Source organism: Aythya marila (genome assembly GCF_965140915.1).
Source record: "Aythya marila genome assembly, chromosome: 27".
Lineage (NCBI taxonomy): Eukaryota > Metazoa > Chordata > Aves > Anseriformes > Anatidae > Aythya > Aythya marila.
In genome coordinates, this window is record NC_139068.1 from 2037331 (window position 1) to 2049866 (window position 12536).

At 38.6% G+C, this 12536-nt stretch overlaps 1 long non-coding RNA gene across 1 annotated transcript; it reads right to left on the minus strand.

Annotated features, from left to right (window-relative positions):
- Positions 1-2012: 2012 nt before the first annotated feature.
- LOC309887774 lies at positions 2013-11964 on the minus strand. Its single transcript, XR_014319090.1, has 5 exons — positions 11862-11964; positions 11272-11478; positions 10449-10554; positions 7695-7850; positions 2013-4767 (listed from the first exon to the last, which is right to left on the minus strand). It is a non-coding gene; the product is annotated as an uncharacterized lncRNA (long non-coding RNA).
- Positions 11965-12536: the final 572 nt, after the last annotated feature.

The following is a 12536-nucleotide window of genomic DNA, read 5'->3' on the forward strand; positions in this document are numbered from 1 at the left end:
CATATGATGTCACACTCAGCAATAAAAGGTGGAAAAAGGAAGAAGAGGGGAGGGTGGGCTCTCGTTGTGAAAACGTCAGTCCTCCCAAACACCGACTACGTGCATTGAGGCCTTGCTTCGAGGACGTGGTCAAGCATCACTCATTTGTGGAAAGTAGAGAATAATTTATTTCCTCTGCACTTCCACACAGCCTTTATTTGTTGTGTGGTGTTTGTTTGTTTTTTATCCTTCCCTTTAGTTAAATTGTTTAATTAATAATAATTTTTCCTTAATAATTATTTTTCCCTTTAATTATATTATCCTTATCTCAACCCACAAGTTGTTCTTTCCTTTACTTCTTCCCCTCCTCTTTTGAGGGTAGGGTGAGAAAGTGGTTGTGGTGGAGTTCAGCTGCCTAGCAAGGTAAAACCACCATATACTGATAAAGATGAATACCCCCGTCCCCCTCCCCCTTATTTATTTATTTTAAAGTATGTGCCTGTTTACCTATTTTGCTATGGGAAGTTTCTGGTGTGAGGGAGGGGGAGGAGAAGGAGACATAACAGAAGGCAAGGAACTGTTGCTATAGGCAACTTCACTATTATAGCATAGTGCAATTTCTGTAGTGATTGTAGTACAATTTAAAATTATCTACAGTATATGATTTCAACAAAAAGTTATCAAAATTATCCAATATGACACTAAAACAGGACCTCTTTATATAGAAAAATTGGAACTACATGAGCACTTCTATATATGCAGTAGCATTATTAGGCAGCTTCTTCCTCTTTTTGGTCCTTCTTTGCACTTCCGTCACCCTCTGTTGCTTTTGACGTCTGTTCTTTTATTGCACGCAATAAATGTACTTATGGGAGATAGCAAGAAGTTCATTCCAAGTACTTTTCACTACCCTACCCCCCCCCCTTTTTTTTTTTTTCCTGCAAGGCAGCATTTTTAAAACATGTTAGGAGAAGAAAGAGATAAAATGGTAACAACCCAAATGGAATAAAGACAGTTGTATGAAGAAAATACACAGAAATATGCAGTTCTCCACACACACACTGGAAGCTAGAATTTTAAGTTATTTAGAAGATCATCATCATCCACGGCAATTAGGCTTATATTGTAAAAAGCTACTCAACACTCACCTGAAGCTAAGGTAGCCAGCTACTTTGAAAACAAGAAATTAAAAATTTGGTGTCGGAGCTGAAGTTGCTGAAGTTCTATTGAGAATATAACAAGCTTTTGACAAAAATGTTACAGCCAGAAATTGATGTTTCAAATGAGGTTTCCTTTTGTTTGTTTGCTTTAGGGGGTGGGGGTAGGTTAAAACAATGAGTTTAATTGTAAGCTGTAGTTTTCTACAGAAACAGTTTCCTTTATGCCATGAGGAGAATAGTAAGTTTAATTGCCTCCAACCTCTTGAGTTTCTTCATTTTGTAGAAGTAGTTAGGAATGAAGTAGGAAATGCTCTAACAGACCACAGCAAACAAGTAACAGAGCTAAGGAATAGGTAGGACAGAGAGATGCAAGCTCAGTGACTGTACTGGTAAAACAGTTCCACATGCTATCCAGTAATGCAAATTTTTTATTCACACTTCTGTAACAAGCCACGGAAGTTTCAGGCAAGGCTCACTACAGGAACTAAACTAGTCTAGTACTCAAATCTCTTCCACTACATTTAACATGAATAACTGTAGGATCTTAATGTTTGCTTATTCCATCTTGGTCAAGAAAATAAATGCTTCACTGCAAAGAAACAGCACGATCACGGAAATTTTAAATGTTAATGAAGAAGTAATTATATGTAAATGATCCACCTATCTACCAAACCAAGAATAACTGAGTAGACAGAATGGAAGAGGGCTTGAGTTACACACTGCACAATCCCACGTGTTACATTAAGTTCTATGGTTTTCTACACACGGAACACAAATTGTGACAGAGGACAGAATGGCAGATAGGAACACTTAAAACAAGTAACTTATTTAAAGACAACTGGACCCTCATTTGAAGTACTCGTTCACAAATATATTCATAAATAAAATGCAGATCACATCTCTCAGTACTTTGAAAAAGTTATTTGCGGTTGTGGTCTCCAGTATACCACTGCCAGGTACCTTGGCTCAGGTGTCCTCCTCAACTGTTATTAACTGCTCTTCTTTTCTACTGGTGCACAGGCTGTAACATCATCTTACTGCCAACTGGTCATACATATTCTTCAAAGCATCCAACTTATCTGTTTAAGGGACATGCTGCAGCCCAGGTTCATCTGATAGTGTAAGATACGAGGAAAAAAAGACATCACAAAAGTAAACATATTGCACTCAGGTTTTTAACAGCAAAGCTGAAGGAACAAAGAAGTTTTAAAACAGTTTAATTACTTCTGGCATTTTGCTTTACCCTTAGGTAAGACAATGTGACAAACTGATGAAGCTTTAGCTACTCTGGAATGAGCACAGTTACAGCATTGGAGACTTCCCTTAAAAAGCTTTTCTATAAATAACGATGCAAGTATTCAGAAAATCAGGATGAGCTTTGTAAAAGCCAAGTGCAAACGCCTGGGGGCCTGAAATACATCTCTGACAAATTCAGGTGTTTGTCTTTCCTTATGAATCAGAAAGTGAAGACAGGTCTCTTCTTCCTGAAGAAAGCGTTGCTATCAGTATTATTTTAATAGAGCAACTCAGCAGTGCAGCAGACACAAACTGTGGCACTTAGCAACACTGCTGTAAGAAAACAAACAAGAGGAGGCAGAACTGAGGAACAACACTCATGGCACAAGTTGCTTTGCCAAGGGTTCCCGTGAGTCTTCTGGGTACTGATGTGATGACACCATGTGATTACATGGATTAGTGGTAGACTCGGCAGTGCTCAGTTAACAGTTGGAATTGATGAATGTTAGAGGTCTTTTCCAAGCTAAATGATTCTATACCCACCATCCAACGGCATTCCTGACATACCACCTTCAAGAAGATGCTGCATGGCATTGCCAGGATTTAACAGGCTCAGTACCCTGTTTAAAGCTTTTTTTTTTTTCTTTTTGTAAAAAGTCCTACTGCCTACGGAGAGGATAAATGCGATCCATTAGAGGGAATAAAAACAAGCAAAAATAGCCTTTAACCAAACCTTACTGCTTCTCTAGACACATGCCCTTTCTCAGGACAGCAGTGATTATTTCAGCACTTTGAAATTAGTTTCTATATTGCATTGTAAAAAGACCTGTAAAACCACCAGAAACATATCAACTTCTGTGATTATTTTTATTGTGCAAATAGCCCAGTAAGAAGTTATTTTGTTACTTTATCATCAAAACAGCCAAACAAAAACAAATATTATGAAATGCAGTAATGACAAATAGAGCTTCTTATGGATGAATTTAAAGTGAATGAAGAGCTCAGTTCAGGGCTTCTTTCTAAAAATGTTAAAAGATCTGAGATAACCGAATGTATGCAGAATTTTATGGCTGCCTGGTAATCTTAACTGCAGTAAATGCACAAGATGTTTTCCCTCATAAGCACAAAGAACAGCAGAATATATCACCTCTGTCATTTAGATTTGGGTTGAGGTGGTCGCCATGGATATTTCTGTTATTTACTGGCACTTTTCCATCATTTATATGTGAGACTATTTCAGTTGTATGGGTCTACGCAAGAATAGATCTTTTTCCCCACCTCCTATGCCATTTTTTATTTTTGTGGTAGGATTCTAACACTACTGTCTGAATACTATTAACTAAATGCTGAATGCTATTAATAAAAGCTTTACAGAAGTTATTCTAGGCATTGACAATTTTCAAACTTCCAGTGTAGCACGAGCATGGCTTAGCCATTCCAAACAAGAGAAAATTTGAGCTTAATGAATGAAACCACCATAACTGATACTGGAGGTTCAGTTTGACTGGAAAAAAAAAAAAATATATATTTGTTACATGCTTAGTAGCCTTTTTGGCCACCCACAAGACTACAGACATTGTATTATAACCAGTTACCCGAAGTGGTGGTTCCCATATCTCTGTGCTATAGCAAAGCCACTGTGTTAACACAGTTTGAGAAGTACCTGTATAACTCAATGCAGAAGTGGAAAATTCTGATTTAACATTATTTCTGTTAGCTAGTCACATGGACTAGCTATACTTCTCTATAACACTCTATTCTTTACACTTTCTACACAGGAAGGCTCTCTCATCTTGAGATCTAACTAACTAGCCAAAGTTAGAGCAGATACACCCCACTGTACGAAGGGGGGCACCTCACCTAATTTTACTTATTTACATACCTTTCTCCTTTACAGTTGAAGAGGAAGACTTGCAATTCAGCAGGTCTGCTCTTGAAGTCAACCTTAGAAAGAAATTAACCACACCCCAGAAATGCTGACTTTTTTCCATAGACTATGAGTTCCTCAAACAGCCTGCTCACATTTTGAATTTCATACCATCCTTCTAAGCAAGATACTTTATCTAGGGCTACAAAAAATAAAAAAGCAAGGATAGATGTATAATAGATCTTGCATCCTACTGAAGTCTGTGATCTTTAGCTTGGATTTACTACTATTTCCAATTTACTAAGGTGATTTACTAACTGATTTTGTGCTTCACTACAGCCCCTCAGATAATGAGCATTGCTGCTCCTTAATGTTACATCACATCTTTCTTTTAACTGCTGTTATGACATGACAGAGAAGGTTTATGTCTTCACACCGTCCAGAAGAGCCCCTCAGGTGGGTACATGCTGGCAAAGGTCTTTGCAGAACTTCAATGACAATCACATTTAACTGCAGACCTTTAGCCTTTATGGGGAAAAGAGAAAAGTCACCAGTAAATATAAAAACAAAACACAAACAAATAAGTTGTTTTGCAAGCACAAAGCCCACAGATGTTAATGACGACTCTGATCTTAAGCAACTATAATATTATATGAACAGCATTTCATGGAATTTTTCTTCAATGAGAAAAAAGATGCAATACAGCACTGTTCCTTGGTGACAGAAAATACGAAGGGGATGAAACAACTGATCTACACAGTCACCCTGATTTGCACGGTGAAGTGATGGCTACTCAATTACGCTCAGTATCTGAGCAGCTGCAGAATAAGCAGAAATATTTATGGATTCAGGGATAGCAGAAGTACTTACTGTCTCAATAGTCTGTTCAAGCCCTTTTGTTTTTGCTGAGACTGAATTAGTGTAGCAAGTACTTACAGCTTCCTTAAGAAATTACCACCTGACTTGAAAACCTGCATTTGAAAGTTTTTTTTTTTTGGATTATCAAAGGAGAGTTCTTGTTAGCCATTTTCTGAGAAACAGAAAAACAGCTACACAATCTTCACAGCCTGAAAGATGAAAAAAAAGATCTTTTGGACTTCAAAGACAGCTTTAGGAAAACTTAAGAAAAATAGTAACAAAACAAACAAAAACAATGGCCCTGATTGTGTCCTAGAAATATTCTGGCCACAGTATAGTAGCTTCAGGCCAGATTGTGCAGGAACAAGATACAACTACTGAGAGCTCAGTAAAAAAAAAAAAAAAAAAAAAAAAAAACCCACACCACAGAATACTCAGTGACCAGAGTTACACTTTAACAAGCACGGTCAATTTGGCAGTATAAAGCCGTATCTTCTTTTGTCCTGCTCTGGCATGTTTTCCTTCAACAGCGAGACAGATCAATGCTGCAGAATAAACACCATGCTTCAACTAAATGCACTGGCTTGGAAGGCATTCACACTGCAAACATTTAAGACAATGAATAGCAGCCTGCAAGTCTAAGTGTTTCTGCTAATTTGAAGTATCACTCAGATCAGGCTGAAAGACTTTTGCTACCTCTAGGAAAAACACAATTTTCTTTGCATCTTAATCTAATTTTTATGATCCAAAATAGTACAGGAAATAGCCTAAGCATACACTTAAAATTTTGTTTATGATATAACAGTTGCTACCAAACTAGCACCAAATTGATCTATGAGATCTGCAGTCATGGAGTACAGATGCTGTGAGCACTGTGATCACTGACAGTATCTCTCACTAAGTCAGCAACACAGCTTTTCAAAAGTCATTGGCTCTTGAACTACAGCATCAGAATCCCTATTTAACAGATTGTTAATAATTAAGATTGCTTTAAAACGTCCCACGGAGGAAGCTGTTAGGGTGAAAGTATTAGGCCACAAGTTTTAGGAGTATTTTAGGTTTGAGATGCAGTCACTGTGACAAGTATTTTCACATAAGCATCCAGATAACATCCATTTCTATCAACACAGCAACTTTTAATGTATAACAATTATCAAATTTATTTGTCATATTAATGCTTTTTGTCTACTCTGAACAATAATTTCCTTACTTCTGTTAGGAGTTAGGAGTAGTATTTTCTTGCACAGGAGCAGAGGTCACTGAAATGCTGACCTGCATTGTTGGCTCATTGCAAGAAGAGGTAACTATACTTGCTCCTTCAGCATCAGATGAAATTTCATATTTGTCCTCTGTTAGTAACTGGAAAGTAACCATTAAAAAAAAAATCAGCCTGTTTCTCTCATGCTTATGCATCAAAACCCATCTTCAAAAAAACTACCATGCTACAGCATGCTCTTGCTCTCCAGCATGTCATTCCTTTAATTGGAAAATTTTCTGTTCAAGAAGAGATTGCTTAATCCACATGAATGCAGTGGCACTTATTTTCCACTTTCTACTTCTGATGTATTGGCCTCTATGAGCCATGTCAAAAGGGCAGAGACCTTACTTTTCATTACATTTCTGTACACAGCCTGGCAAAACTTTATTTTAAAGAGGAAAGCATAACTCATTCTATGCTCTAGATGACCATTTTTCCTATTTTAGGATAATGAAAAACTGAACCAAACAAAACTGCTCCATAGGCAGCCTGAGATATCCTGTTAAGAGGAAAGTTCACATTTCTGGGCAGATAACAGGATAATAGGAACATCCCTGTGTCCTCAGAGGGGAAAAAACAAGATACTCTTGCAATTTACAACTTCAGAATTCAGGGCTCAGTTTCTACATTTCTTTGAAGATAAGCCATGGGAAAAACCCTTCCCGGCAGCCCTGAATCTACTTTGTATCAAATCACAAGCAACTCCAAGCCATCTGAAAAACAAAACAAAACTTATCTATTATTAATGTGCTCAAGTGAGACTGGGCTGTATTTCTGATGACAGGAGGACAATGAAACCTCCATATGGTGTCCCGAGTCTGCATTATTCATTTGAAGAATGTAATGACAATTGCCATCTAGGTAACGTGCTATGAAGACAACTACGAAGCTTACACTTTGTTTGTCCTTTTAAATGTTTCTACTCAATATAAAAGCATAGTTTTCAGTCACAGCTAATGCTGTTCTATGGACTATTTTCACAGGAATTGAAGAGACAAGTTTAATACTTCCCTGTGGAAATGGACAGATGTTGCAGCATTTTATTTACAAATCAGACATTTTAAGTCTGTATACCTAGCATCAGCAATACAGCGAAGTGTTTAAGAACTATGAATACAAATACAGTTTTTCCTGAAGTTGTACACAAAAGCACACCAGGAAAAATAAAAGACCTTAGCTACCTAATGTTATTTTTTTCCTTCCTTTTAGTGGTGTAGCACCACTCCTCATTCCCTTGGGTGTTCTACATATAGCCCGACACTGCAGCTTTTCCACCAGTCTCGCTTTGCCATTACCTCATGGTAACTTTATAAAGAAGTTAACAAAAACGCATTACCTTTTGTCTTCATTTTCTTCCCCTTTCTCCAAATCTTGCAAAAGTGCACATTCCAAATGAGGAATGTATCTGGATTGACTACAGTTCTGTAGAGTGGGTGCTACAGCGGTTTGTCATATGACATGAGTCATCAGATGAGTGGACTTATCTTGTAGACTGAGGAAAAAAAAAGAAATGTAATGGTTATTTGGGTATCAAAGGTATCCTAGCAGGTGTGGTATCTGTGATAGTTCTATGTCATAAGGTTTGCATGAACACAACTGTGGTAAAGCAATTTCAGCAAGGAAGTTTGAGCAAGCAATGGAGATTTTTTTTGCATGTCTCATTACAGATTACCTAGGCTGCATGAAGAGGAAAAAGGAAGTGGAGTTCAGCAGTTACATAATCACTAATTTCTACACAACTTTGTATCCTATATGTCTTAAAAATTGTTTGAAGGTAATGTCTTGAGTCATAGTACTACCATCAACATATAGATGGACAGACTTGCACAGTCTGGAAGGAAGGTTTTGCAATCAGTTTAAACTGGCAGTGTGCCATATATTCTGTAATCCAGCTTTCAACAAAGGCCCATGAAAGCTGGTGCCAGCAGCAAGTAGACAGACAGGCAGCACTGCTTCATTCAGCAGTACCTTATGACAGTTCAAGTTGCTTATGAAAATACAGCAAAAAAGTTCATAAAAATCGACAAATAAGACTTTTTGATATTATGACAGTTGTGTACTGCAACAAAAGCAGCCTTCAAATATAAACTCGGTCTATCTTATTGACTGCTTGTTGAGTATTCTCTTTTACAAAAAGCACTGATCTCTAGGGAAAGACACAGCATAGACACATGCAGCAAGAGCTTCATTTCTCTAAATGTCTTTCTCAAGAAATGAAGAAGAAAAAACTTCCCAGGCAGACTGAAACAAACTGAAAAGCCACTCAAGTTCCCTGAGAAAACCATACTGCTGTATATTGTACACCAGCTGTCTGAGCTGATTGTACTGCCCAGCTGTAGAATTGATCATGCCAAAGAAATCACACTTGGAGAAAGGGGTTTAAAACTGCTCTTTGATTATACTCTGTCCTGGGAGTGTTTGGCAGCAAGTTTCATGCATGCTGCAGTGCCAAGAGATGAAGGAGCAGGTGAATGCCTCAGGCAAGCCTGCTGATTAGAAGTCAGGGACTGCTTGGCTCCAATGCAGCCAAAGCCACCACTTCCCAAACCAGTTCCAGTAGGGAGCCAGAACACACAACTTTGCAGCACTTTCGATGCAGTCAGAGGTGGTGGCATTAGCAAGGATATTCTCAATGCTACAAGACCTATCTTGCCACTAACATCATATGCTGATTATAAAGGCCTAGAGCTTCCCAATCGGTATGACATGATCAACAGAAGATAAAAGAGAAGACAATTACTTTCTACAGGCTGTCCTGGTTTTGCTGGGGATAGAGTTAATTTTCTTCCTAGTAGCTGGTATGGTGCTGTGTTTTGGATTTAAGATGAGAATAATGCTGGTAATATGCTGATGTTTTAGAACCATTAAGGTTGGAAAAGACCTCCAAAATCACCTAGTCCAGCTGTCCACCTACTAAACCAGGTCCCTAAGCACCACATCCAACCTTTCCTTAAAGCTGTTGCATTTCAGCACTTACACAGAAGCAAAGACTTCTCAGCTTCTCATGCTGCCTTGCCAGTGAGAAGTCTAGGGGAGCACAAGAGTCTGGGAGGGGACACAGCCAGGACAGCTGACCCCAACTGGGCAAAGGGATATCCCATACCACGTGGCATTATGCTCAGCAATAAAATCACGGGGAGTTTACTGGGAGGCTGCCATTGCTTAGGAACTGGCTAGGCATTGCTCAGCTGGTGGTGAGCAACTGCGTTTTGTATCACTTGTTTTTTAGGAAAACAAAACCGAAACTTTATTACACTGTACTTGCCTCAATCCTTAAGTTCTTGCACTTTTACGTTTTTCAATTCCCTCCCTCATACCACTGTGGGAGTGTGAACAAGTGCCTGTGTGGTACTTAATTGATGGGTTAAATGATAACATAGGCCTTCAAGCAACTCTGGAGTATGAAGAACTATTACTTCTGTCCGAAACTTTAAAAAAACATCAGTGGTGCCAGTATTGCGCTGGAACACCTCTTTAAGAGGCTACTACGTCTGAAATCCATTTGGGAAGACGGAACATAAATCTCATGGGTTGTACAGGGTCAAAAATAAGCATCACAACCCAGAAGTAAGTAAAACATGGGTATGTAGAAAGCCATTACCTCGTCTAGCACTAAGAACTAGGCTGTTACAATTAACTGAAACTGCAGAGGACACAACATGTACATTCTAAAATGCCACTCAAGATGGAGGACATGCTTTGCCCACACTGTAAAGATATAAGCCTTTTGTCTTGTGTCACAACAAAGACACCTAGTGTCAGAACGCATATGAAGACTCATACTCCAGAGGGCTATATGAAATAAGGATCTCATTAGTACAGGGAATATTTATTACTCATACCCTACCAAGCAGTCCAGCACTTCAAAATATATACAAGATGAAAAACTAACTAGTATTACATAAAATCAAGACAGAATAGACCTCTGTACTTTTTTCACTCTAAAGTCCTGGTGACAATTCTGTATAGATGGAGAAATACAAAGTTAAACTTTTCAGTAGCTAGGAAAACTGGTATATTCTGTTCTTGAAAACTCTAAGTAGTACTAGTACAGGTACATTTTTAAGAAAGACAGTCAATGGTCACCCACCAGGAAAGGTAACAGCATGTCAGGTCTGCCCATGGGAAGCTACTGCCCTTCCCATCGTAACTCTCTTCTCCACCTCTATCTGCAGTACAGGTCTTCTTTGAAGAACCTAATAGATGTACAAAAAAAAGTAAAAGTTACACAGTTCCGTTAAATACAGTTTGAAAAATGTAAAGCTAGTCCCAGTCTCAAAGGAGCTGTCCTCTGGTCAGCTAAACACCAGACTGTTTGCAAACAACATTTAATCGCTATTCATGCTCTGGTCAACAAGAAAGCAGAGGAAGATGTAGGAACACACCTAAACTATGCATGCTGATTTCCAGCCTGAAGTAGCTGTGTATTACCCAGTCAAGTGCCAAGTGTGGTAACAGAAGTGTCTATTGATCAGAGTACAGCACCGTGATTCATAAGTCAAACTTGAGCGGAAAGTAAACACAAACTTTCCTCTTTTGATTGCTGTACACAAAATGACTCACATTGAAACTGGTGCCCTTAGTGATTTCTCAGGATAATCATTTGCTGTTCTGCCACTAGAACTCATCTTTGGACTCATCTGCCATCATCTTACTGGCACTTTTGGAAAACGTATGGAAAGCATTCGTTCCTTTGCTGCATTACAGCTCGTTGTGATTTAACCCAGCAGGTAGCTAAGCACCACGCAGACATTCACTGATCTCCCATCCCCTGTGGGACGGGGGAGAGAATTTAAAAGAAAAATGCGAGAATTCATGGGCTGAGGTAAGGACAGTTTAATAAGAAAAAGAGAAAGGAAGACAAACAAACAAAAAAATACACAACCCAAGCGATGCAAAATGCAACTGCTCACCATCACTGACTGATGCCCTGCCAGACCCTGAGCAGCCACACCAGTCATCCCATCCAGCCATCCCATATTGTTCAGCATGACACCACGTGGTGTGGGATATCCTTTTGGCCAATTGGGGTCAGCTGTCCTGGCTATGTCTCCTCCTCTTGTGCCAGTGAGGAGGCTGGGGGAGCAGCACCATAAGCTGAAAAGTCTTCTGTGTAAGCTCTGCAATGCAACAAATGAAACAGTGTGTTACCAGCATTATCCTGATCTTAAATCCAAAACACAGCACCATACCAGCTACTAAATTAACTCCAGCCCAGCCAAAACCACAACACAGCTATAGATTCCCCTCTTCATTTAAGAAGCCCAGGTGATAACAGCTGGACAATACATTTAATTATGCTGTCTGTTCCCTCCACTGACTATGTAAGAACATCTCTCTCATACACGAAGACACAAGTAGCACGTGTTGAAGCACTGTGTGTTCAATTACAAAGAACTGAATAACAGCCACTATGGACAAGCCAACACATCACCTTCTTCATTTAGAAGGAATAGTCCTAGAGCAATAAAACTTAAAACAATGATAACAAAAATATGTATACTTCTCTCAAGGGATATGGCTTTGCAGCAGGCCTACGAAGGAGCCATTCACCTCCTCTTTTTCAGACATGACCAAAGCATTTTGTGCGTTACTTCTAGTCTCTGGAAGAAGAAGGTAGAATATTTTCTTAAATTATTTTAAAAATATATAATAATTATAAATATTTTTTTAAAATGGAAATGGGCAACCATTTGGCAAATCTGAATTCAGGGACACTGAAAAGAAACAAATTTGTAACCAACTTAAAATCCACCCAGGTCAAGAATACCTACATTAGACAAAAAAAAAAAAAAGAGCTAAATAAGTGAAAGATAATTTCAACTTCAAACTAAAAAATAAAAAAGAACAAAAGCAATTCCAACAGAACCCCAGGAAAAGCCATTTTTGTATGGGTGACTTGCCTGATTCCTATGTGTCTGTGCTGCTTTCCCTCACTGTCTCTGTATCAGAATCTTTTGGTTTTGCTTTTTCATCATCTCCTCATATATTAGATCTGGAACCTTTTTTTCTAAAAGTAAATCATAAATCTCTTTAGAAAAGCCTCCAGAGCTATCATATAAATGGACTAACAATATGAAAAAAGAAGTCTCCTACTGCAATAAAGAATAAAACTGATGTTCAAGCTTGAACTTTTGGATAAAAGAAAAAGGAAGTTCTAGATGTGCTCTTAGTCCTT